Source organism: Lepisosteus oculatus, chromosome 11 (assembly GCF_040954835.1).
Source record: "Lepisosteus oculatus isolate fLepOcu1 chromosome 11, fLepOcu1.hap2, whole genome shotgun sequence".
NCBI classification, from domain to species: Eukaryota; Metazoa; Chordata; class Actinopteri; order Semionotiformes; family Lepisosteidae; genus Lepisosteus; species Lepisosteus oculatus.
Window position 1 is genome coordinate 16,726,599 of NC_090706.1, and position 25,803 is coordinate 16,752,401.

Here is a 25,803-nt window from a genome sequence, read left to right on the forward strand (position 1 = left end):
TAATTGGAGTCGAATCGAATAGGATCCGGGCAATAATACAGGCGCGCAATGTACGTGCTACTCTAATATTCCCGATGTGGGTGAAAAGCTAATTACATTTACAGAATTACTTTTGCATCTGATAGCCTATAATGTGTTCTAGATAGGCTCTTAACAGGTGAGTCCTCATTATCAGTTCGTGCTTTGGAGTGTCTTAAGGTTAATAACCCGAAACTACCCAATTACCCAGTACTACCCAAAACCAAAGGAGATTGCTCTATAACACGGGGCGTGCTACTGAAATCTTCCACTGTCAAACTGTAGCACTGTGTGTATATATATACACCTTAAGCCTGCACAAAACGTCTTTAAAAAAACCTAGAGGGCAGCATGTCCATTTCTGGAAGCTGCCGTCAATCGAGTCGTGTTGTATGGAATTTCGAAGAACGTTTCACGTTCACGTTCTGCGCTGTATTTTTAAATTCAAAGATCTTGAGGCCGGGCCTTTTGCCCAGAAAACACCCCTTGTCTTGACGCTGCTTCCAGGAAGAAACCCACTCGTATAAACCCTGTGGAAAAACTCAAGGCGAAGTAATAAAAAGTAAAAGTCATAAATGATTGAATGTGAAAAGAGGGTACATTTTTTTGCTTGAGCTGCGGTGCTCCTTAAGCGATTTTGTTTCCGTTGTATGTATATTTTCCTCCTGTGAGGCCATATTATCTGAAAGCAGAGCGGACTGGTTGGCATTGTGTGCGACTATAGAAGAGCGCTACTCGTAAAACACGCCCGAATTTATTAAGGAGAGGATCTTTTCCAATTTCTCTTTGCCCTTCTGATCTGGGACACTAGCAGACTAACAAACTAGCTAGTCATTTATCCCTTGACTAGCAAACAGTATGGTTAGCTTTTCGAGGGACACATGTTGATTGAAAAGGTAACCATACTCCAGCCTGCCGTCTGTAAGAGGAGCTGAGTACAATCATGAGCGCTTCCATATTAATTTCTTGACACTGCCGCGTTATTCTGATTAAACTATCATCAGCACAAAGCCGGCCCAGTGTCCACCGTCAGTACCGTCAGTTCCACGCCGATGTGCCCATTGAAGAAAACTGGTAAGATGTCGAGCGCAGGTGTAATATTTTAATAAACTAGAAAGTTATCCGGAGGAAGGACTCAAATATTGTAAGTAACCCCCTCACACCCACACATAACCTGAATAGTACAGGATACAAATGAATGAATGAAAATGACGGTTTTATGCTATGCACAACGTTTGAATAAATAATTATAAGAAAATGATATTCTCGGACTAAAGTCCTTCTTCATCTGTTTCCAAACAAATGTAACCACAATATTGTAAATGTTGTTGTTGAAAACGTGTCCAGTACAGGGGTGTTTGTAGCTTTTCATGGTCTCTGGAGACCTACAGTACCTGAAGAAGTAGTTTAATTCACCCGGTTAACCCGCAACCAGCCTAAGACCTCAGTTGCAATGAAAACTCGCAGACACAGTGGTTCAGCTGGACCTGAGCTGAGACGCACGGCGTGGGCAAGTTCAGGGTCGCTCCTTCAGAAAAATGCTTCTTCTACGCGTGCTTTCTGAGGCTAATATTCAGGCTCAGTTTTGCTCAGTCATTTCGTTCGGAAAACTCCTGTAATTAAGGAATATGTTAAGATGGGGGGGCAGAAGTCCGATTTTTACAAATCCCTGACGCTCAGCAGGGGTCAAATTCGGCCATTGTTTAGTCCTACACCTTTGACCTCGACGGCGGCTGAGGCTGTTTAATAGAAAAAGACCCCTCGGAGCTTTTCTTATGAAGGAAGGAAGCTGACTCACTGGGCGCTGTGTACACTGCATTCCTTATAAGGGCTGACCATTGCGTCACTTCCTTCATCAAAGACCTAGAAGCCTATCCCAGGTAGGACCGGTTACAGCGTCACACCTTAAGTTAGGGGTGTTTGTGGCACTAACAGGGGGTGCGGCTGACGTGGGTGGGGCGCGTGTTTGAAGTGTAGTCCGAGGAGAGGGGGGTGTTTTGGGCCGCTCTAAACAGATGTCTCCTGTACACCTGAACGCGAAACGTGTCCTGGCACGCTCGGGGAAAAAAAAACTGCTGACTCGCCCCTCTGCAGTCACCTGGGGTTGGGAAAATTGACACAGAGAATTCTTTATCCTTGTTTGGCAGCGAGAATTGCAGTCCCACGCCCGTCTACTCAGGCGCTTGTTACCAGACTGTTGTGCAAAGAGCCTTCGAGGGAGAGATAAGGAGAGACGTGCGTCGCAGATCGTAACTGGAAATTATGACACCAGTAACAAATGGGCAGTTTTTATGTCGAGGGCACTGAAAAGATTGCACTTTGTCTGGACGAAGATAGGGCAAAATCAATACTACAAACATTGCAGCAATTCCCATTCCTTGGCAGCTCAAGTAAAGAGCATGAACAGTAAATGCATTATAAATCGTACCTAAAGTGATGATCATATAGTTCACTTTTAACTATTACACTCTATACTGAGTGTAAAGAGGAACAGCACAATCTCTTGGATAGGGAACAAATAGCGTTTTTCTAGTCCGACTTGTTTCTATCTGATACTTTTTTGGAGCCTAAAGCTTTCCAGCTGCGCATTTGCAGCCGCCTTTGAGCGAGGTTACAACCTTATTTTGCACATTTAGAAACTTTGTTTCAATATTAGACAAGTGCGCAAAAAGTAACCGAGCGCCCTGTTGAGAGGCGCTTCATCCGATCAGGAATATTACCGGTCCTTCGGTTGTGAGGTGTGGCCTGTCTGCGTGTTTGTGTTCCTCTTGGGTGACGCCTCCTTATCTTCGGGTCCCGGGCCAAGTGTCGGCCAGGCCCGCCCAGGCGCAGTGTTAGGAGTCAGGGAAGCTAACAGCTGGAACGCGGGCCAAGGCGAGCCCCGCGACACCTGTTTGACGCCGAAAGAAAGGCGCTACTGTCTCCTTCGCATGCTAATGCGAGCTGAGTCACCTGCACCTGCGTACTGGTACCCAGAATGAAATCTGAAGAAGGGGGCAGCAGGATTTTTTTTTTAATGGCAAAGACAGGTATAACAATTTTAACTGTCACGGAGGATATCCATAAATCAAACATGACTTTCTAGCGAAGTTCTTTGTCATCAAATATATGACCTCCTGATGACTTAGGCAATAGACATGTCAGACTGGAGAGCAGGTCACTGCCCAGTTACCTTGAAACGCCTTCTTGAACTGCTGCTATTGCTCAGTGTAATTAAAATGGAAGCTACCATAGGCTGAGCTTTAACAGCTGCTCTCTTGTTAACTATTAATGCCATCCATCCAGTTTCTAACTGCTTTATGCAGTGCAGGGTTACAGAGAAGCTTGAGTCTATCCTGACAAGCAACAGGTGCAAGGCGGGATACACCTTGGACAGGATACCAGTCCATCACAAGGCAGACAGACACAAACACACACGTACACACACACTCACACCGGGGCCAAGTTTCCCAGAAGCCCATTAACCTACCAGTGTGTCTTTGGCCTGCGGAAGTTAACCGGAGTACCCAGAGGAAGCCCACGCGAACCCGAGGAGAACATGTAAACTCCACACAGAGGTCTGGAATTAAACCCGGGACCACAGCCCCAATGCTAACAACTGTGCCACCGTGTTGCCCTATAAACACTGCTTCTTCTGCTGTTCGGGGATATTAAGCATTTCTCTCATCTCGTCTTTTCCAGTTCCTCTGCTGACAGGGTTAGCCATATACTGTACAGTAAACAAACAGGTAACTAAGTGACACGGTCAGAAGTTCTGGTTTGACACAGAGCTTGTTGCTTTGAAAACGCAGCCATTGGTGGCTCACAGATGTTATGAATCACCCAAACCTCCCACCACCACTTCTTAGCACTGATCAGAATTGTGATTCACCCCTAGGCCGGGTCTAGCCCTGGCCAAGTCATTAGGAATACCCAGGTTTTTTTTTGTAAGGCTGTTGCTTATTCGTGAAGTCCCTCATTCGGACTTCTGGCTGAATCTCAAGATTCGGGCTGCTAACATTTTGTGTTCCTGGCAGTTGAAGTGACTGCTACGCTGTGGCCAGGGCTGCTTGTAAAGTAACATAAAGCAGTGTGGTGAACCTAGCGGGTGTTTTTCAAAGCCCTGTCACTCTTCCTCTTTTTCGTCAGAAGAGTCATCAAAACCCCGTATGGCCTTTTCACCCTTGTGGAAACAGACCCTCCTTCACCGCTCTGGTGCCTGGAGGTGAATGTTCACCAGTTTCTTCCATTTTCCCATGCAGGTCGAAGAGTGCTGCACTGCTCTCTGTCCAAGGGGGGTTGACAGTGGTGAGGCTGCAGGGCGTGTCTGTGCACAAAAGCACGTTCCGTGCTTTACGTGTGAGCGTGCAGAAGCAGAAGGCCGTGCAGATGAAAATCCCCCACCGTGTGATTCGAGCTGTGGAGGAGGAGGGTGGGGCAGCAGTCTAGAGTCGGTGAGACCTCCCTGGGCTGTGCTTCCTGCGATTGCTGTACCTAATATGCTTTTTCTATTCAGGAAACGGATAATATAATAATTTAATCATATTAATTCCTTCCACTTATATAGCACTCAAAGTGCTTTACAGGTAATGGGAACTCCCCTCCACCACCAACACCACTGTGGTGCAGCCAGTCTGCTCACCACACACCAGCTATCAGTGGGGAGGAGTGATGAAGCCAGTTCATAGATGGGGATTATTAGGAGGCCATGATTGGTAAAGGCCAGAGGGAAATTTGGCCAGGACGCTGGGGTAACACACGTACTCTCTTCAAGAAACAACCTGGGATTAGAGAGTCAGGACCTCAGGTTTATATCTCATCCAAGGGACAGTGCCATTTCTACAGTAAAGTGTCCCCATCACTATACTGGGGCATTAGGACCCACACAGACTGCAGGGTGAGCATCCCCTGCTGCCCCACTAACACCTCTTCCAGCATCAATCCAGGTACTGACCAGGTCACACCTGCTTAGCTTCAGTGGGTTGCCAGTTGTAAGTTTCAGATGATATTGCAACTGGCTAATAATGACCTACTTCCGTCAAGTAGGTACAGAAGTGTGGGGGTATCTGCAGTAAACAATTAAATAAAACAGCATGTGTATTTGGAGACCACCCACATTCTAGCACAGATACTCTTTAGCCTCACCTCTGGCTTGACAGAGCCATGCAGGTGTCTCTTAGTTCTGCCAGTGTCTCTGTTACTGTAAGTTGGCAGCCAGGGGTAGGATTCAGGGATTCAGATATGCGGAACATGATCCCAGCCAAGGGATATGGAATACAGAATCTGAGCCCCTATGGTGACATAACACCGAGTTTCCTGGAGTGCCGTAATCCGAGGAGGGTGATTCAGACCGCTGCTGACTTGCAGCTGTATGGAGGGCCCGATGCCTGTCCAGGAGTTAGGAACCGGGACTGTCCACCTGCTGTAGCCCGGGGGAATTAAGGTGAATGGAGACTCAGTCCTTGACAGAATTTAGAAATAGGTAATTATGTAATTTCAAAATTTAAATTCTCACAAGGGGAGAACCAAATAGGCCAAGCCAAATTAAATTATGCTGATTCCTTATGCGCATCTCAGGAGACTTTTAAAAAAAAACATTATTTTTAATTTTAAAATTATTTTCATTGTTAATCTTCTCCTGGGCAGCGCATTGCGGATTTCGTGTTTCGGTCAAAGGAGATCTGGCAGAGCAGGGACGAGGGACGCAGCAGGACTGTACTGGTGCTGGTCAACCGAATCAGAACCCACAACGCCCGCAGACCAGCCTGACACATCGTGTGCAAAATGATCGGACGCACGAATTGCAGTGCGAGAACGAAGGTGTTAAATCTGGACTTTTAAAAGTGTGGCTGTGCTGCGATGACGTCACACGTGTTGGTTATAAGCGGAATCGTAAAAATAAGGGTTTACTGGTACGGTTCAGCCGCCATTGGTTGTAAACGAGGGGAATTGCTGTAAATGACCACTTGGCATCGAAATAAGCTGTAACCGGAAAGCACGTAAAATATCTGGCCACCCTACAGAGGCCTCCAGCGCTGATGCCGGCTGCTACTACTGCCGTTTCGATTGTCTGCTACGTTTGCATCTTTTCTTCAGCGAGGACAGCCGCTGTGCTTTCTCCGCAGCCCGGATATTTCCAGGAGCACGCTGACAAGCATCCTGCGACGGGAATCGGTTTAACTCGCACGGCCCCCGTGAGACACACGTATCCCCCCCCCCCTTTTCGACTCTGTTGGGTACAGTCTGAACCGTCACAGCGAGGAAGAAGCCGAAAAATTACTTTTTAGCACAGCCTATGTAGTTTTATGCATTCATTCCCCACTGTTTTTTTTTACTGTATTTCGCTATGGTGATTCACGAAGAAACAAGGTAACAGGTACAACGGCGCAGAGCCCTGCATCATTTTTGTACCAAGCACAGGGCGTCACGCTGTTATCTATTGATTGACTTACGTAATGATAACCTTCCCTGGCGTGCGTGTTAAATTTGCATTAATTTGTACTTGTCACCGGCACTTTATTATAGCCTGGGTGACTGCTTTTTGTATGAACTACTGCGGCCTTGTAAACGATTCGCCAGAATTGCATTGAACTTTAAGTATAGACTTAATTTCACCGTTAACTAACTATACAGTTGGGAGTACAATCATTTTCGCCTTAAACACTTTTTTCATAGATAATAAATGGCGGCGCACTTAGCACTGAATGAGCGAAGGGACAGTTTTAACCTTACTATGCTATCCTAACAGTTGTGTACAATAATTTCACCGGAAGTACTCATTGGTTTAGCTCAAATTAAATTGAGCCCTCTTCTTGAGGGTTAGGGGACTCGTTCTTAGACGTGTAACTATGAAATCAGTTTGTTTAATTGACCATTCAGGCTTAAACAATTGTGCCAGACCCACCCAGAGGAACTTTGTGTGAGACCCCCGATTTATGGAGAGCTGCTAGACCAGCCTGCTAGACGAGGGACGTGCCCTCGAAGACGGGATTTGGGGACTTCTGGCCCTGAAGGGCGCCAGGAAGACTTTATTTACTCGTGCTCATTCCTTCGCTTGCTCCTGCTGTAATAAGTGGTCCAACGGCGTCGTCATTCTCATTTGCGACCTTTTCTTTTTCTGCCTGCGGGAAACGCGCGGCCCTCTACCGTTGTCCTGGCATGCAAACGGCTTCTTTTTGTTTCTCAGAAAAGATTTGAATTTCTGGCACGGGCGAAGCTCGAGGAGCGGCGGGTAATCTGCAGTCTCGCCAGTTCTAACTAACCTCCGAGAGCACCGGCTTCGAGTTTGTCTGGGAAGCTGAAGCCCTCGGGGGGCCCTGTCATTTACGGTAAGAGAAAAGGGGGGACTTGGAAGCAGGGGGGCGTGCGACAAGGCGGGCGAAAAAACAGGGAGAGAACCGGAGGGAGGCAGGGAGGGAGTTAAAACGTGACTGCAGGAAAGGAAGAGGCGGTGGAAGTCGAGGCAGAGCGCGAGAGGCGGGCTGGGAGAGAGAGGAGGGAGCGGGCGAGCGCGGCGTGTGTGTGGGCGATCGTGGAAAACAGGATGCGCTCTCACATTCACGGATCAGGGCGATTGTCCCGTGGCGACACGTTTCCGGGCAGCCCTTTTCAGCTCGCCCAGACTGTACTTGAGGAAATATTAATTTGACTTATGATCCCTGTGAGAGTGTAGCTTTTGTCATAAATAACCCTGCGGTGGCAGCAGTTGTGGGGAAAAAGAAAGAGAACTTGAACCCCGTACGGTAAATTGATAACGCATAGACAACAGCAGCTTTCCTGTAATTTCATCATCCGTATCCACAAGGCTCCGATAGGTACCGAAGGTATGCTACGTGTCTGACGGGTAACTTAATCTTGAGACCCCAAATCAGTTTATACCGTTGGTCATTTTGCTTTCATCTAAACCTTACCAGCCGCCTTCTTTTTTTACTTTGTACTAGAGCGGCTGGTTTTTCACACACCTTTCCATCGGACAGTCACAGTGACACGGACTAATCGGCCTATAATAAAGATGCCCTTGTCGATATCACTGCCTCATCCGTAATACAGAAAGCCGCCCACGTCTGCAGAGAATCGCAGCACCCCGGAAACACACGGCACTAGGCGGGGCCAGACGTGGGCTTCACCCTAGTCCGTAGCAGGACGCGTTGACACACGCAGAGACAATTTAGGGTTCCAATTTAACCAAACCAGCATTACCTTGGAAGGATAATTTATTTAGTCTCCGTTTTCAAATTGGGAAGCAGATATCTTTTAAATAAGGCCTTTTTCTGTCCCTTTCTGAATGGAAGTTTAGGATGGGTTAGCATTTTCTGTGATTTTGTTTCCCACAAATACTGTTACTCTGTATTTTAGCTGACTTTTTGTGTGGTTTGCTGTGGTTTTAGCACCTTCACTGTGGTGTACACTACCGTAGACAGATCTCGGGCTCGTCAAAGTGCATGATTGCAAACAGTCCTTTGAAATGATGCGGTGGCTCGTATGGCCAAGGCCCTGTTCAATAAAGCACTGTAATAATAATTGCATTTCTGTAGCTCTTTTCATCCCATAGCACCCCCCTTCTTCCAACACTGAGAAGGGGGGGACCCACTTCTTCCAACTGTGTGAAGTGCACAGTGGCTGTCCTGCATCAACAGCCCCACTGTACAATAAGAGTTCCCGCACTGCATGAATGCAAGAATAATGTGTGAAACTATGTTGTAGGGGAAACGGGGATCTCCAAATCCCTTCTGCCTTGTGGATGACTGTGCTGCACTTGCACATGTCCCAAATTGTCAGCTTTGCTGACCTGTTGTGGTCAATATTAGAGACTTCCTGGTCATGGGCCCAGCTTGTCCACTGACTCACTCTTTGTCACTGAGAGTCCATGTGCTTCATCCTGTTTGGGGAGGACAGCTGAAGTACTCATGCAGCACTGCTGAGCATGCTCCTCTCTGCTTGACAGCTTTTTCCAGATTGTGATATTATCTTATTATCTTTACCATATTAAAAACAGAGGTGCAAGGTGACACATACTGACCCCTAAATGCAGTCGATGCGTGTCTGTGAAATAAGATCAGAAACTCCTAAGGGAGATAGTAAATTTCAGGCAGCATGGTGGAGCAGTGGCGAGCATTGCTGACTCACAGCACTGGGGCCCTGGGTTCGATTCCTGGGGTGCTGTCTGTGTGGAGCTTGTATGTGCTCTCCGTGTTGGCATGGATCCCCCCACTTTCCTCACACAGTTCAAAGCCACACTGGTAGGTTAATTGGCTACTGGGAAAACTGGCCCTGGTGTGAGGGTGTGTCCTGTGATAGACTGGAGTCCAGGGGGTGCCCTGCCGTGCACCCGTGGCGTGCTGAGATAGGCTCCGGCTACCCTCGCAACCCTCAAGTATCTAAAACGATTAGAAAATCGATAGCGAAATGTTAGCTTGACGGAGGTATGAGGCTTGGAGAGCTGTTGCTGGACTTTTACTGGAGAAGCATCCAAGATGGTACTCCAACTTGAAACGCAGGGCGTATTGGTGTGACAGACGGGTGTTCACCTGCAGCGAAGAGAAAGCAAATTAGCGCCGAGTATCGAAAGCACAGGGCGGGGCGCGCCCGGCGGAGGAGACCCGGCCGAAACTTTCTCTCGTCACACAGCTCTAGACTGAATTCCCCTCTCCCAGCCGTGCGGAAAGGGTCTCTCCCCGATTCCACAACTCGAACGATATTAATCACGACCAGTTAAAAGAAGACAGTTGTATCCAGTTACGTCTGGTTGCCAATATGAATAAGCTGCCGTTTGTGTTTTAATTTATTGTGTCTAGTCATTTTTTTATGTTCTTCTACGACTGCCAGCACAAGACAGTTACCGAGTCATTGCGAAAGTATGATAGAGCACTTTTTTTTTTCAAAGAAAAAAAAACGTACCGTTCTTCCGGCTTTCAAAAACAAAGTGCCGTAAGAGCATTGAACACCCGAGAATCGAAGACGACAGACAGGAAAATATGCTTTCTCCACCTCTCTCTCTCTCTTTCTCGGGTGATTTTTTTTAAATTTCTTGGCGGTTTGGCCTAGTCAGTGGAGTGCTAACGACAGCTACACCCTCTGCAGCCAGCTTTTTTGATCGCTGACACGTTTTTTAACGCGCATCATTGGCGAACACCGGGCCCCTAAATTCTAGCCAAACGGCCTTTCCTGTTCTCGGCAGCCACGGATTTCCATGTTAAGACGCGAAGGGGACTTCACGTTCAACCGCCTTTTAGAGAAGCAAAAGTCACAGGTTAAGCCAGGACTCGAGTCCCTCACCTATTGCTGTTTCCACACCGCTTGCTGATTTTGCACAGAACGGGTCTCCCAACCTCAAACCCTCCTAGTTTGTCTTCCAGTCACAGGGTGATTAATTAAACGATTAATTAACGAATTGATTCATTCATAATCCCTTAAAGAGGCGAATTGGTTTTTCTATTTTGGATCCGAGGGAAAGTTTGAAATTTGGTTTTGAAAAAGAAACGTGGCGGTGTTTCTAATTGGCCTCAACTCCGTACCAGTTTCTGGGTTTCAGAACTCTCCCCGTTCAGGGGTGAGCTGAGACATAACCTCGGGCGGAAACGAGGAAGCAAGGTCTTAATAAGCACACCGATGGGGGAAGTTGGAGAGGGCCTGAGCACAGAAACAGGTTGGGGGAAAAAAAAGTCCATAAATAAGCAAGAGGTTGAATTGAAGGCACAGGTTCGCACCGGTGATTAAGAGCTCGGTTGGAATGAAAACAGGGAGTCCCAAATGCCCCCCCTCCAAACAAGGAACAGGATTAGGATCGAGGTATCTCCAGGCTATAGAAATTCCCTGCTGAGCCCCAGGATTCATGCAGCCTTGTCTGTCACAGGCAGAAACACTTTTCGGGGTGTCAGTGAAGAAGCGGCGAGGAAGACCACTTGGGTCAATCAGACTAGATGGACCGTGAAGTACAGAACCAAGCGAAATCAAAAGGGTGGTGTAAAACGACACATAATCCAAGCCGAGGAAATGCCTGGTTCTGCTGCAGCATTTTGGTCCCGGACCTGAGCTATGCATCTCGGAGAGTGCGTCTGTAACACCTGCCTTCTTCATAGATCGCTCTGTGCGCCTCCCTTTTTTCTGTGTTAGTTGTTTTTCTAATTAATTTCACACAGCACCTTCACGTACTCACACCAAACGGGGGGAAGAGGGCTTCTGTAAAAATGTTGGCGGCTTTGAACAACTATGCGGCGGGTGTCTGCAAGCCCTGTTAATAGGCTGGCGCTGTGTAAGGGGCTACAGTGCGCTCGCCCGGGCTCAGATCTGTGCGGGAAGTGCCTGAGACAACCCGGGGAACGTCGCACGCTTCAGAAAACCGGAGAAAGGATACAAATACGTGATTTCCTGGAAGCACATGGATTTAAAAAAAAAGATGCGATACGCCCCACTTGGCGGAAGCCTTTTTTAAAAATCGGTGATGCCAAGCAGACGCAGAAGGCTTTCTGTGTTAAATATTTCCTGCTGTGCTTGTTGACTTGGGAGGAGAGGGTTAGGGTTAAACGTCTGTCCAGGGGGTCCCCAGGAATGGATGACTTCCTCTCCCCGTGTCTGATGGGTCATGAAATCAGCACGCCCACCCTGTGGACCTGGCCTGACAGCACGGGGAGGTTTTTAGTTATGCTCAAACTTCAGTTTTACATTTAATTCGGGGATCCTAGGTGTCTTGAAAAGGGGTCCCAAGAAAAGGGAATCCTGTCGGTAGAGCCTCGTGGGAAAACCTGTTCCTTGAAACAAATCCTCTTCTTTTTTTGTTTTTGAAGCTGCAAATGGAAACACTTTGCTTGTGTTCTGTGAGCCCAGGTTTCGAGATATGTAAAATGTTCCAAAACCAAGACAACAACAATCAGCTTAGGGCCACACAACACCCCCCCAGAAAAAACCCACACGCGCATGTGCAGAATCTTTCCCTGGGGGGCATCGCTGATGAATACCTAAAATAAACTTTAGGTTTAGGACCCCTAAAATTAACTTGGCTGGCTCTGACAGGAAGTGCTGGGCATTCGTGAGCTGACCAAGTGGGAACCTCACTCCCCAGTGACCAGCACCATGGCTCCGAGCTCCTATTGACAATGTAAAGTCAGTGCCAGGGAAGGGAGTTCCCAAGCTCCAGGCACCCACCACGATGCCAGCATCTTTTTAGCTGCAGTGAGAAAAGCCAATCAGATCCCTTTCTGCTGTTGCAGGGGAGCTCAGATCAGAGTTTTGAGGACTTAGCATGATCCCTGGGAGGAGATTAAAGAGTATCCATTCAGGGTCTCAGGTGAGCTGGAGTCTATCCCAGCAAGCATTGGGCACAAGGCAAGATATACCCTGGATGGGACGCCAGTCCATCACAGGCAAGGAATATGCTTGTTTTGCAAAGAGGACAAAGAAGAGGAGAACAATAGCTTTGTTTTTGATCCAATATAGGGGAGGGGGGCTTGACATTTATCCCACAGCACGGCAGCCCACAGTTCTGAAAGCCCTGCTGCTCGACAGCACTTGTTGTCCTCCAGCTTGGCCTTCTGTCAGAGAGCTACAAGCGGGCAGCACTGGTGACTCATCCTAGTCCACGGCTCCATGCTAATTAGAGGTCAGCCTTCCAAACAAATTTGGTGACCTTCAGTCGGCCCCCAAACTCGGTCTGGTCAGGGCTGAGCCCTGTTAACCAAACTTCAAAGACCCCCCATCCCAGCATGGGCTACTCTGATGAGGTCATCAGCCATTCAGTGGGACTGGGGCCTATTTAAGGGCCTGTTTTTGTCGTGGTCTCAAAAGGTCTGATCTTATAGGACACAGGGACTTTTTTTTGTGGTCGGGACTGAGGCAGAAAAGAAACAAGAGCATGTAGGAGTCATCCTCACATGACTTTGAGTGTATTTTGACCTTCTAATTCTGCTTGACAGTAATCACATTGTGCCTGTGTTCGAGAAACACTGGTCAATTAGGTGTATTCTTGTATATGTATATCACAAGGAGGACATCATATACAGTCATAATATATTAGCAGGGAACAGATGATCACATCTATCAGGATCAGACTTGAAATGACTGCTCCAGATGTTGAATTGCAGTCAGATGCCAGAATCTTCTTTTTTCCCGTCTTGCAGTTTCTACGCACACCCATGATCAAGCCTGTATCACCTTAGTCATGCAGATGACCTAATCAGAAAAGGAGAAATTAAGAACAGGAAATGAACAGGAAATGTTGTGGAATCATCACGCTGGGATCTTTTTCATTTTGATCCAACTAATCCAGAAGCCCGCTTCTTGAGAGTTGAATGAAAGCGTGGATGCCATCAACACCAGTCGTCACAGCTCCGCAGTAGATGTGAATGGTGCTTCAGTGATTCCCTGGTACTTCTTGGCGACTTTTGTTACTTTTAATTTTTCTGAACCCGTCAGCCAATGCCTGCTTACCATTGTGGCTCCCTGATCTAACACAACAGCCAGGTCCATTTCCGCCCTCAGCAATCAGAAGCACAAACTCCTAGCCCACCGGGAAGAAGGTCAGGTTTGCTACTACTTGTCTTTCCCTGTAAAGTGCCCCAGTGTGTTTTAGTGGACAGAGCAATTCCATGATACACAGCATTCTCTAATATTTTGGTAGGGCTGTGTGTTATGACTAAGACCGTAGAGGGCAAAGAAACAAGACCTGTTTTCTGGTCATGTCTGTTTCACCGTGCCACCTGCCCCGGGCCTGTCCTGCTCCAGTTCTTACTGTCCAGTTCCAATGTCTCTTTTTCTGAGAACCTTACAGACCGGACCTGTCTGAGTCAGGACTGGTTTCAAGAACAGATCAGCCAGAAATAAAAAAAAGGGTTAAACTTTAAACTCGCCACCCTCCTACCCGAAATTGCGCACTGTGTTACTGGTATTACTGCCGTTACCGTCCTGGGCAGGCAGATCCCAGACTTGTTTTTAAAAAGGCAGATTGTGGTTGTCTGACAAAGAGAACAGAAAAGTCTCACTGTGGTACAAAGGCTTTAAGTTGATTGCAGAACTGTGGGCAAGATCACAGGTTAAGACAGTGCAGGTATTGTGTGTTTAATGGATGGAAATGGAGAAAAATATCGGATTTGCATCGTGGGGGTGAAAAGATATGGGTGGCATGGAGGTGCAGTGGTCCGCGTTGCTGCTTTCCAGCACTGTGGCTCTGGGTTCAATTCCCCAGGTGTTATCTGTGTGGAGTTTGCATGTTCTCCCCTTGTTTGCATGGGTTTCCTCCAAGTGCTGTCCAGAGACATACTGGTAGGGTCAGTCCTGGTGTGAGTGTGTGTATCTATGTTTGTGTCTGTCTGCCCTGTGATGGGCAGGTGTCCTGTCCAGGGTGTGTACCCCACCTAGCCACGCATTGCCTGCTGGGATAGGCTCTGGCTCCCCTGCTATCTTGAATCCGATGGAGCGGTTAGAAAATGGGTGGTTGGAAAAGAAACATTCAGTTCAATTTCTTCTCGCTCTGCCTTCGATGTTAATCAGTGAGCAAAGCAAGTGTGAAATACGGGGCACTCGCAGCTATAGCGAGTTACAGTGCATTGTCACAGCTCGATAAAAAAACCCAAAAAGATATATAATGTCTTCCGCCTGTCCAGATGTTGTGTTTCTGCAGCTTCTTCTGTCCCTCACCTAGATTATTGCAGTGAAGAACCCTAACCAGGAGAAGTTCCCCGGAAACATCAGTTTCGTCTCCCTACATTGCTGTACTGTATGTCACACACAGTGCAGCCTCTGGCGTGGGGTTCAGCGAGTCCTCTTTGGCGAAGCAGTCAGCGGTGGCCGGGACTCATGGGGGAGAATCCAGGAATTCATGTTTTTCTGTGCCCTGCTTGTCTGGAAGCCGGCTGCAGCCCCAGCCGCCGGCGGGAGCAGTGAGTCAGGTAGCTGAGCTGCATGTCCTGAGGATCTCTCCCTAACGAACCAGGAAGCGCAGGCTGGTTACCGCGGGTCGCCCAGCGAGCGCCCGCGGGTGCGTCCTGGCTTCATTATTCCGCGGCCCGCGGGAGTCGCCGACTGTAATCGCTTTAATGAAGGTGTTCCTAATTAGGTTCCGTGTGGCCGGGGGTTAATTGTCAGTAGCCCAGTGGCGGACGGAGACCTTTCCGGAAAGGCACACGTAGCCTGGAAACAAGCATCGCGGGGCCGCGGGGAGCGTTTCTCCAGATCGCCGGTCCGACCGGCAGGCTTGTTAAGGGCCGCCACAGGGCAAGTACGAGAGTCCCGGTCGAGATGGCTGTAATTCTTCATCCTCAGCGGCTCGTCTGCCAGCTCTTCTGTTAAAGACTTCTTGAGTTGGCAGTCGATCTGTGTATAAGGAAAGACGTTCCACATTTCTGTCCCTTACTATGTAGTGCCATATATGCTGATATGCTTTACCACATTATTTATATATATGATGTATACAAGCACATAAAAAAGACATCCAGCCATGGCTTGGTAGCTTGTGTCAGACTCCCACAACTCTTTGTGTAAAGCCTTTTCTCCTGTTCTCTAAGTGCCCTTAGTGCAAAACATCAACTGTGAAAGAGTCATGGTGCTTTTTGATGCTTTTGGAACGGAAGCCTTTGGGAATTCTGTTCCAGGCCTCTCCCTGGACTGAAAATAGCCCCAGCGGTGTCAATTAAACTTACCTCCGACTCCTCGTGCATGTGGATGTCCTGATGCTCTGTGTGGTTTTGTTCCTTTGTGCACACGCATTAAAGAACATTGTTTTAAAAGGTTTAACAAAAATGGTCAGAACAGGAAAGCAAATTGAGCTCACTGACCATACAAAGCCTTTTTTTCCCTGTACTGTATATGCTGTGCCCTTGCCTCCTTTAAAGCTTTAGAAGCTAAAACATCGCTTTTTTATGTATGCTTCTTAAGTACAGTGTAACCCAGGTTGCTTAAATTAAATGACCTTGGTATATACGCAACTGTTAAATAAAAAGCGGTTACAAATTTACACGCCTGACAAACTGAATTTCACTGAGCCGTTTTTCCTGTCGCTGAGTGAGTTGCCGGAATTTGTAACTCTATGCTCTAAACCCTTGTTACTGCTTCTGTCTCCTGTATGTCCTAGCTGGAGCCATGAGGTCGACAGAGAGGCACTCATGGAAGGTCACAGGTCACCTGGCAGGAAGTGATGTCACAGAGGATAAAGGCTGGCAATTCCAGGGAAACACATTTTCCTAAAACACATTTACTCACATTTTTAGGCTGGTGAGTAACCAACCTCTGATTCACTCACACACACACGTGGAAACCCAAACTGCAAGGCAAATGCGCACACACACACAAGTAGAGACGATGCCCAGACGTGATTGAGACTGGTCTGTGCGAAACAAGGTGATCAATCTCAGATCTTTTTGAGCAGGGTTCTTTGGCCAAATAGTAGAAGCAAAATTTGGAGAAAAGAAAGAATCCAATCCATTAATGGAAGATCACAGGGTTCTTTTTACACAGGCTGGTCATACGATGCTTTGTGAGTATATTTGTTTAAGTTACGCAGTTGATGGTGCGATCGCCCACTTCATAAAGCAGTGCGAGTTTGCTTCAGCCGTCTTCATTGTTTATGTAAAAAGTAACGCAACCCTTTCTTTTTTTCCAGGGCTAGCTGACAAAGCACAGACACCCCTTGCTTAGAAGCTGCAGAAAAGGCAACTCCATGATGGGAAAAACAGAGGCAGGGGAGGGGTTCTAACAGAATCCAGTGCAGGAGCAAGAAGAATCGTTTAGTTTGATCTCAGAAAATTTCATCACACCTCCCAGCAGTTTGAATTTTTAAAAATGGCTTTCAGAAGCACCATTCCCCACGAATGCACACAAGCCCCAAAGGAGAGAGAAAGATCTTTATTTTTTTTCAGCTTGCCAGCCACTGTAGGTCATGCACAGGTCACTGGCCAGCACAGACTGCAGCCTGTGTGGATCTTGTGCAAGAAGGAGCAGCGAGGTCGCCCAGAGGGCGGAGAGGTGTGGTGCTGGGGAGGGTGCTTCGCAGCTGGGGGGGCAGGAGGGAGGGGTCATGGGGCAGTAGTGGGAGAGTTCTTGTGCATTCATTGCCTATCCAGACCTCTCTGACCTTCAGAGCACCCTGCCTGGAGTGGAAGGAGGTGGGAGGTTTTACAGAAGGGCTGAATATGGCTGCCATCTCTCGGGGGGGTTAGGGGGGTAACTCAGGATGGCCACAAGGCAGGCCAAATTTCTCTGCAGGCTCCTGGCTCCTTAAAAAAAACAAGAGTTATCAAGCTATGAATGATCAGGGAGCAAGTTTTATTTGACATGGAGGTTACTGAGTGCCGGTGGCCTTAGCTGAGCTTCATGTATTATGTGTCTGCCTCTCTTTAGTTTTTCACTTCTGCTGGGGGTGATTTCTGAAGGCTGTGTGTAGGTGACAAGTAGAGTAACAATCAAGGAGGCCTATTGGATGGTTAATTAGCTAATTGGATCAGGGGATCTATTCCAGCCATTTCTAGAAGGAATCCAGGGTATCGGCTTCAACAACATAGCTCAGTCAGCTGTTCCACACCCCCACCACCCTTTGTGTAAAGAAGTACCTCTGACACTCAGTTTAAGATGCACTTCCCTGTAGTTTCCACTGCTGCCCTCAGGTTTGTGTTGCACTACTGATTCTGAAGAAATCCATCAGGATTTTTCAGTGCCCTGTCAGATTTTGAATTTGGAGGATGAAGAAACAGCATACAAGCACATACAGGGAGATAACGGTTTGCATTTTTTAAAAGTAATACTTAATGAGTCAACCCAATCCAGGATGGTAGCTACTTAAGCCACAATGTTTACCCAGGGCTCGTCCAGCTGGCAGTCTGTCCCGTTGTCCTGTCTGTGAAAACAGCCTCTGCACAGCTTCTAGCAGTGGCGCTTGTGTTTGTAAACAGTAAAAAAAAAAATAAAGAAAAAACCGTCAACCACGCCTTCGATGAATTTCCACATTTCCCGTGCGTGGCGGTCTCTTCCTCTCTCTCTCGCTCTCTCTGGTTTTCTGTTTTGCTTGGTGATGACAGGGGAGGCACGTCCGCAGCAGAAGCATGCGGAAACACGGCGCGGCGGCGGTGGAGGCCGGCTCCGGCCTGCTGCAGCCTCCGGCAGACGCGCAGATGCGCGCAGCAGCGGCTGAAACTCGCTTTCCCTCTTTCCCTCGGCCCAGGGGCAGCCGAGCCCTTCCCCCTCCCAAAGTTTCAAGAGCTGACAGACTGGAACCAGCTAGAAGAGCCGGAGCATAACCTTTCTGACCTTTGACCCGCCGAATCTCGTTCCTAAGCAGGGCGTGGTGAGCCCCAGCAGGCTGTCAGCTGTGTTCTTTGAAGAAGTGGCCTCGCCCTGGACAGCCATTCTGCATGGCTGTAATTCGCTCCATAGGACACTGGGCTTCCTGACTTCCACTTCCTGATCTGACCTCTCCTGTTTCTGCCCTCTGCTCCTTCAGCCTGCCCTACCTCCCACCTCGTCAGTGGGGGTAACTTGTTCCATTAACACTGTTGCACCATCGCAGAAGCAAACTGATCCCATGATCTCGTCCAGCCGCCTCCTGAAAGAACCCAGAGTATCGGCTTCGGCAGCATGGCTTTGGAGCTTGTTCCCCCCTCCCACCACCCATTGTACAAAGAGGTGCTTGTAAGTTGGTAGAACCTCCCATTACGTGACACCCGCATACATGATTTACATGATTTCACCTTGGATAAAGATATCACTGCTGTGGCCTGGCACCCCGTCCAGGGTGTGTCCTACCTTGTGCCCATTGCTTGCTGGGATAGGCTCTGGCTGGATAAGAGACCTGGATAAAAGCAATTAGAAGATGCATGTATGGATAAAGACATCAGCCAATATGAACACATCGGAACCATTGAAATTGTTTTTTTAATTTTCCTCAGTTGTGTGTTTTTGTTGCTAGGATATGCACAGAGGATCCAGCAGTCTTTTGCCCTTCACATGCACCAGCCCATGTGGAATATATTGTGCCTTCACCCTGTCACTCCAGACGCCTCAGCTGGAATTTCTGACATCATGGTTTTTAGAGATTCCTTTTTCCTTTATGATCGTTATTTCCATGGAAATACATTTGGAACCGAGAACAGGAGGCACGTGTTTACCCAGAGGGTGGTGGGAGTGGGGAACAAGCTCCCCAGCCATGTTGTTGAAGCTGATACCCTGGCTTCTTTGAGGACAGAGCTGGATGAGATCCTAAGTGCCAAGGACGCCTCATGGGCCAAATGGCCTCCCCTCGTTTATAACCAAGCTTATGCTCTTATATAGGCACTCTAGCGATCGCATGGGACTGCTGCTGCAGCCTGCAGAATAAAATGAGCATGCGAGGAAAAAAAAACATTCGGAAAAACCATCCTTTTATTCTTCAAGACCAAAGTTACCGGGGGAAACTGAAGACCCCGGAAACGGGTTTTCTTTGTCTCATTTCTTTTATTTTACTAATCTACAGAGTCTTGCACAAATATGCACCAGCCGGGTACGTTAAACCTGGAACGACGTTACTTCCCACAGACTCGTTTCCCAGGAGAGCTGGAGGGCGTGGCGCCTCGCCTTCCGAGAAACGCCCTTTCCGACTGAACTGCCAGCGCAGAGGCGACTTAAATTAGTCTGTAAGGGAGCAGTGCCCCCATTCTCGTCGGCCCCCGCCCCTCTGCGACTCTTCCCGTCCGGGTTTATAGGACTGACAAGAACACTGTTTACAGTAAATCGTGAGACTTGGCTATCGCCTCCTTACCGCACTGCCCTCACCTTTGAAAGAAACCGTTTGAAAGAATCGCTTCGACTCTGAGCGCGCGTTAAAGAAAGAGAGAAAGCCGAGGCCAGGTTGTGTGACACAGCGTGTGAAAGTGAAGAGGCGGACGGGGGTATATTTAGACGCGCAGGCTAGCGATGCAAGCCAGGCGCTAGCTCCAATCTGAGAGCCCTCTTCTCCTTTCAGTCAGCCGGTGCGCTTCCAGGAAAGATGACGAGAGGCAGCAGCGAGAAGATGCCTTATGGGAAACAGAAATGACCTGATTGCACCAGCCGCAGTTGTTGGATTCCAGAATTGCAACCTGTTATCTGTCCTTTTAATATGCATCAGGTCTTTCTCTGTTCTTTGTGTGCCATTCAAGAGTCACGATGTACACATAACTAAACGTTTCTGAATCCATAATGGCAGGGGAACTAAATGAGTGATGCATCAAACTTTCTTGTCCACAGAGAAACGGGGTGTAACACAGATAATCTTCCTGCCCTTCATTATTCCACAGATGTTTTCAGGAAAAATAAAAAAGTAAAAGGTTTAGGTCAACGCTGGGCAAGGATTCAGACACTTTTGCAATGTTGACCAATTAAGCCTTTAATTGCTGTACTTAAACCATTAAGAGATCAGACTAGAATTAAATCCAGGAGATCTTGTGGGAGTGACTGCCACTGATTTCTTACCAAACCAGATCTTGATAGTGCTACAGCTTAGTAAGAAGTAACTGCTTATAAAAACTCTATCAGTATCCTTGCTATGCTATATGATTGTTATGTTCTTAATCATAATAAATGATGCACATTTTCCCAGTGCATTATTAATAGATGTTTGAGTGAGAGTTTTGACATCGCTAGTCCTTGATAGTATAATTAAGGAAATGTGTATTGAAAGGTTCTAATGCATCACTAGAATAAAGACTAACCTTCCCCAGACAGGAAAACACAATCACTGAACTGGAGCCTGAGACTAAACTGATAAAAACCAGTGTTATACACATTGCTTATGACGTGAGAGTAAAGGAGTCATATAAAAGACGGGAGATAACAGTAAGGATCCATCCTGCTTCTGGGGCGCCTCAGTCAGGAAGCCCTTAACCCCCTGGGGTCCCCTCTCCCAGCCCTCCTCCCCTCCACCCTAAGAGCAAGGCTGCTTTCCAAGTGCTTTTCTAGTCTTCTTTCGAGAGCAGCTCTCTTGCTGCAAAGCAGGTTAGACCTCCTGCCCGTGCAGCAGGTCTGTGGTTTTGTGACACAAGAAAAAGCACACTCATTCTGTCAAACCTCAGAGCCCCCACCACAGTGTCACTCATACAAACACCAGCTTTTTCATTCTGAACCAAAGCAAGAGAAACAAAAAAAGAAAGAATTTTCTCATTTTCTCACAGAGAAGGCCTGCCGGTTTCAACCAGAGTCTGCAGGCCCGGCCTGTCATGCCTCTTGCTTTCTTTCTGGCTTGTTTGTGTAGTAATCTGGTGACTTGTTTTCCATTCCCCCCCCCAATGCATCAGCTCAGAGCTGTGCTGAAGTGCCTGCGGTTCACGATTCTTTAAATCCCTAAACGATCTAGGTTCGTCTAAAGCTTTCCCTGCGCCCAAGTGACGAGAGTTCGTCCAAATGACGGCCTGCCTTTCTACAGAAGAAAGGCCTTTTGCACGAAGCAGGTGTGCTCGGTGGAGAAGTCGATCTTTCAATCGATTGTTCAACATTCGTGGTGAATGGCAGCTTAAAAGCCAGCAGCCATATCACAGCCAACTCACAGCTGGCAGCCCACTGGAGCTCAGCAGGTGTGAGCCTGGTCAGTACCTGGATGGGAGACCTCCTGGGAAGAACTAAGGCTGCTGCTGGAAGAGGTGTTAGTGGGGCCAGCAGGAGGTGCTCCCCCTGTGGTCCATGTGGGTCCTAATGCCCCAGTATAGTGATGGGGACACTATACTGTAAACAAGTGCTATCCTTCGGATGAGACATAAAACCGAGGTCCTGGCTCTCTGCGGTCATTAAAAATCCCAGGTTTCGTTTCTTGAAAAGAGTAGGGGTGCAACCCCGGCGTCCTGGCCAAATTTCCCATTGGCCCTTATCAATCATGGCCTCCTAATAATCCCCCTCTATGAACTGGCTATATTACTCTGCTCTCCTCCCCACTGATAGCTGGTGTGTGGTGAGTGTTCTGGCACACTATGGCTGCTGTCACATCATCCAGGTGGGGCTGCACATTGGTGGTGGTGGAGGGGAGTCCCCATTTACCAGTAAAGCGTACAGAAAAGCGCTAAAGAAGTGTCAGCAATTATTATTATTATTAAAACTCTTTCACAAGACAGGTCGTGGCTGGGAATCAGAGCTTCCCATCCTGGTGCTGGAAGGTTGGTGTGTCTGCAGAGTTTCTGGGTCTCTTTAAAGCTGCAGCACTTCAGAGAAGCTGTTAAATTGGGCCAATGAATGTTCTGTTAAAATATCTACATATAAAGTTATACATCTAACTCTAATAAATGTTAGGAGTGGTGATGAGCTCTCCAGGATGTCGGAATGGTATTGACTGCAGCAGAGTTCCCATTCTCACGAGAAGTAGAAATGGGTGATCTACAAAGCCTTTTCAGCTCATGCCGGGTGCTTTGCTGCAGATGCAGATATCGTTTCCTGTCTCATGAGACTGCATCCCCCCCCACCCCAAACCACCACCACTCAGTCTTCATGTCAACCACATCTATGAGAGGCGCTCTCTCTTTCTGTCTTCCACTCACTGCTTCAAGACCTCCCGACTCCCTGCCATCGCGGCTCAGCCGCTCATTGCTTCTCCAATTGACCAGCTCTCTGCGCACTAAGGCCTGTCTGCGAGCTCCCCTGAGCCAGCAGCACCGAGCAAGCCAAGGTGCTTTCTCTCTGCACAAGCTGTGCCACTAGTGATCGGGCTCCCTGCTCCCCCTGCAGAAAGCCATACTGTGCGTTTAGGTTAAGGAAGATCAGCACCAATACGGTGCAGATGCACCACAGTGAAGTGGTCAGCAGAGACTGTCTCTGGGGGTTGGCAGTGGGGAGAGGTTTTATTTCCCAGGCCCCTTTAACTCTGAATGCTAACCCGAGGACGGGGAAATTTGTCATCCTTCATGTCTCACCAGGAAGTCTTAAAGGGGAGGTTGCTAGTTTTCCCTCGACTTCTCTTCTGATGTAAAACTCCCCCTCTGTGTGTGATTCATCCTTCTGCATCTTCTAGGCCTTTCTTCTCATCCTCGTCGCCTATCGCAGGGGGCTGCCTCTGGTCCTGGTTGGACTGCCACTTCCTGTGTCCAGCTACCCAACCATAGTAGACGTGGAACTGCCCCAGACCCGGAGAGAAACTGATCACTTGTTTCTTTGCTTATTTTTCCTATTGTTGCCACCCAGTTCGCAATCACTGGCTGTGCCCTTGTGTCCTGGCTGGCGGCTACCACTGTCGTGGCTACACAGGGAGTTTGGGGATGGGCAGACATGCTCCTCTGACCCGCCCACCCACTGAAAGAACGGCTAGCCCTGATTGGTGCAATGGTCAGGCCCTCGTGATGTCACAGGAAGCCCGTGGGAGACAGGCAAGTTGCTCCTTTGTCCCGAGCCAATGACTCCCAACCCTGCCACTAGGTGGTGTTCTTCCAGCTGAGTGCTGTCACTTGGGGAATCAAAGTCGCAGATGGCCGGTGACCTGAGTCAGGTTAGAATTCGATTTTCTTTTTGAGCCACTCGAAAGCCCTGTGGTGTTTGAATATATTCATTGGCTCAGTTTTGTGGTTGGCTAAGGCCAAGAGCCAGATTTTGGTGTTCATGGCCTTGGGCACTTTCATTCCGAAATGTGCAAAAAGAGGGGTAAACGCCAGATGAATCACGTTGATTGACACGATGCACTTTAAACTATTCACACGCTAAACCCTGTGATTGCTGGAGCGAGTGGAGCGACCATCACTTCGATACTTCTAGTTTCCAGAACAGCCGCTAGTCACCTAGTGACACGCCCCATACTCTCCCTCGCATACACCGTTACATTCCCAAACCACTGTTTCACAATCTCATTCCTAACTGAACCCATCCCATTCCCAATGCACCAGATCCCACAAATTCTCACTCCTGGACCAATTATGCAACCACGTCCCTTTCCCTTCAGTATTTCAAGTTCCCTCACACACCAACCCATGCTCACTATTGAGAAGCCTCCTGAAGTATTCTTGTGTGTGGGTTTCTAACTTTTTTTGTTTGACTGATCTCCTGGTTCCTAATCTTTGCCCCTGCCTTTTTGACCATGCTCTTTGGATTTTGTTTTTTGGGTTATGTTTCTTGGATTTCCCTGGTTACCAGACTCATTGCTTCTCCAATTGACCAAGCCCCTGGATTACATGTTTTGGGTTGTCCCAGTGCTACTCCACATTCTGCAGGGCTCATGGTTATGCATAACGATCCTCCTACCCTACCTATCGGTTCCCTGTTACCTAGAGTCGATTGCAAGCATGTTGCAGCTTGTTTTTCTTGATGGTTGCTAGTTTCCCTCCTTAGTCCTTAGACCTTAGACCTTAGACCCTAAAGATTTTGTGGGCACAGAAATCCACATGACAGATCAGTCCAGATTTGCAATGACAGAGCTGGGCTTTTCAGACCTGCGTCCCCTCCAGCCTTGCAGTATTTTTCTGTCAACCAGCTGAATTATTTGCTTGATAATTAACAGGATAGACCAGTCTGTTTACCAGGCCTTCAGGTGCGCAAATGTACTGTGACGGGGTAGGGGGAAAAGTGTTATCGGTGACTGGCAGGATATGTGGGATTGGATCACTATCTACAAAAAACATATGCAAACTAACTTGGCAAGTGTTTTTTTTTGTGTCAGGTGCCACACCCTATTTACCTGGACTGGGGATATGGAAAGCAACCTTCTGCTGTTTTGCACTCTGCAACACAGCCCTGGGAGGAGAACTGAGCAAAGGTGCTGTAGGCTGATATTCTACACAGGCCAGAAGGAAAAGAAAATGGCTATAGATTAACATTTTAGGAACACAAGAGCTCATTAATGTTGGGAGAACATTGGACCCACAATGCTGTTAGCTTGTGATTCAAAGATCTTGTCCAGACTCTCTGCTTCAGCAACATTTCCAGGTGGGTTGTTGCAGGCCTCACAACTCTTTGTGTAAAGAGCAGCATGATGTCCATAATCCTGATAGTTTTAACAGCAGTGTGTGGGGGGGAAGCAAAGATTGCTGGTTGTGTCCTGAAAAGCCTTGTGCTTTATAGCCATTCAGTTCCACAACCCCTGTAGAGAAGCACTGAACTAAGCTATGACTCACTGAAGATTTGAAATAAGTTTTATTTCTTAACAAAGAGACTCAAACTGACGGTGTTCTTGTCCCAATCTGATCTGCTTACCATTGTTCACAAGCAACCTTTTATACTTTAAAACATCTCCTCTATGTACCCAACATGGTATTAATGACGCACATTTTAGGATATATTTAGAGTTCACCTCTGATTCTTCCTACAGATGTCTGTATATATGAGACAACAGTATGCTTGTTCAGCCTTTTTCAGTACAACATATCCTTTACACAAGAAAATCTTGCACACAGAGCCAAATCTTACACAGAAGTCCTATAGAGAAAATCCTACACACTGTTGCTTGTATGATGTCAGGAATCCGACTCAAATGTTAGCTTCCGTTATTTTGTCTGTTCCCGCACTGTGGATGAATGTTATCCGTTTTCCAGTTCTGCAGGTCTTCTGTTTGGATCGATTTTTCATTTCATTTAGCATTTTTGATCAAACTGATTGCTCGCTAAAAATGATTCATATTAAATGAAAACAAAAACACCGGTGAAGGCACGAATCAGTGACAGTTGTGCCAGTTTGAGCACCTTACGAGTAAATCAATTACGTAATTAAATTGAATTCATTAACTTATCAACGGCAAACAGCATGCCGCCAGACGTTTTGAAAGCTTTTAATTTCTACAGCGCTTCTGAAACTTGCGCAGCTGAAAACAGTAGAAAAATACAAGAAACAACGAAGAAAAAGGTTTCAATCCAGAGACCACAGTTTATCAGATCTTGCCGGCATTTAAACGGTTAACTGTTATGAGTCGCACCC

General features: G+C 47.6%; 1 long non-coding RNA gene across 8 annotated transcripts; it reads left to right on the top strand.

Moving 5' to 3' along the window:
- Window positions 1–1,851: 1,851 nt before the first annotated feature.
- LOC107077611 (uncharacterized) lies at window positions 1,852–17,900 on the top strand. 8 transcript variants are annotated; one of them, XR_011191123.1, is made up of 7 exons: window positions 1,852–1,898; window positions 4,260–4,451; window positions 7,184–7,325; window positions 13,110–13,508; window positions 14,630–14,876; window positions 16,058–16,197; window positions 16,586–17,900. It is a non-coding gene; the product is annotated as an uncharacterized lncRNA (long non-coding RNA). The 8 variants fall into 8 exon arrangements; XR_001478610.2 differs by lacking the exons at window positions 1,852–1,898; window positions 4,260–4,451 and adding an exon at window positions 5,666–6,366; XR_001478609.2 differs by lacking the exons at window positions 1,852–1,898; window positions 4,260–4,451 and having other exon boundaries at window positions 5,672–7,325.
- Window positions 17,901–25,803: the final 7,903 nt, after the last annotated feature.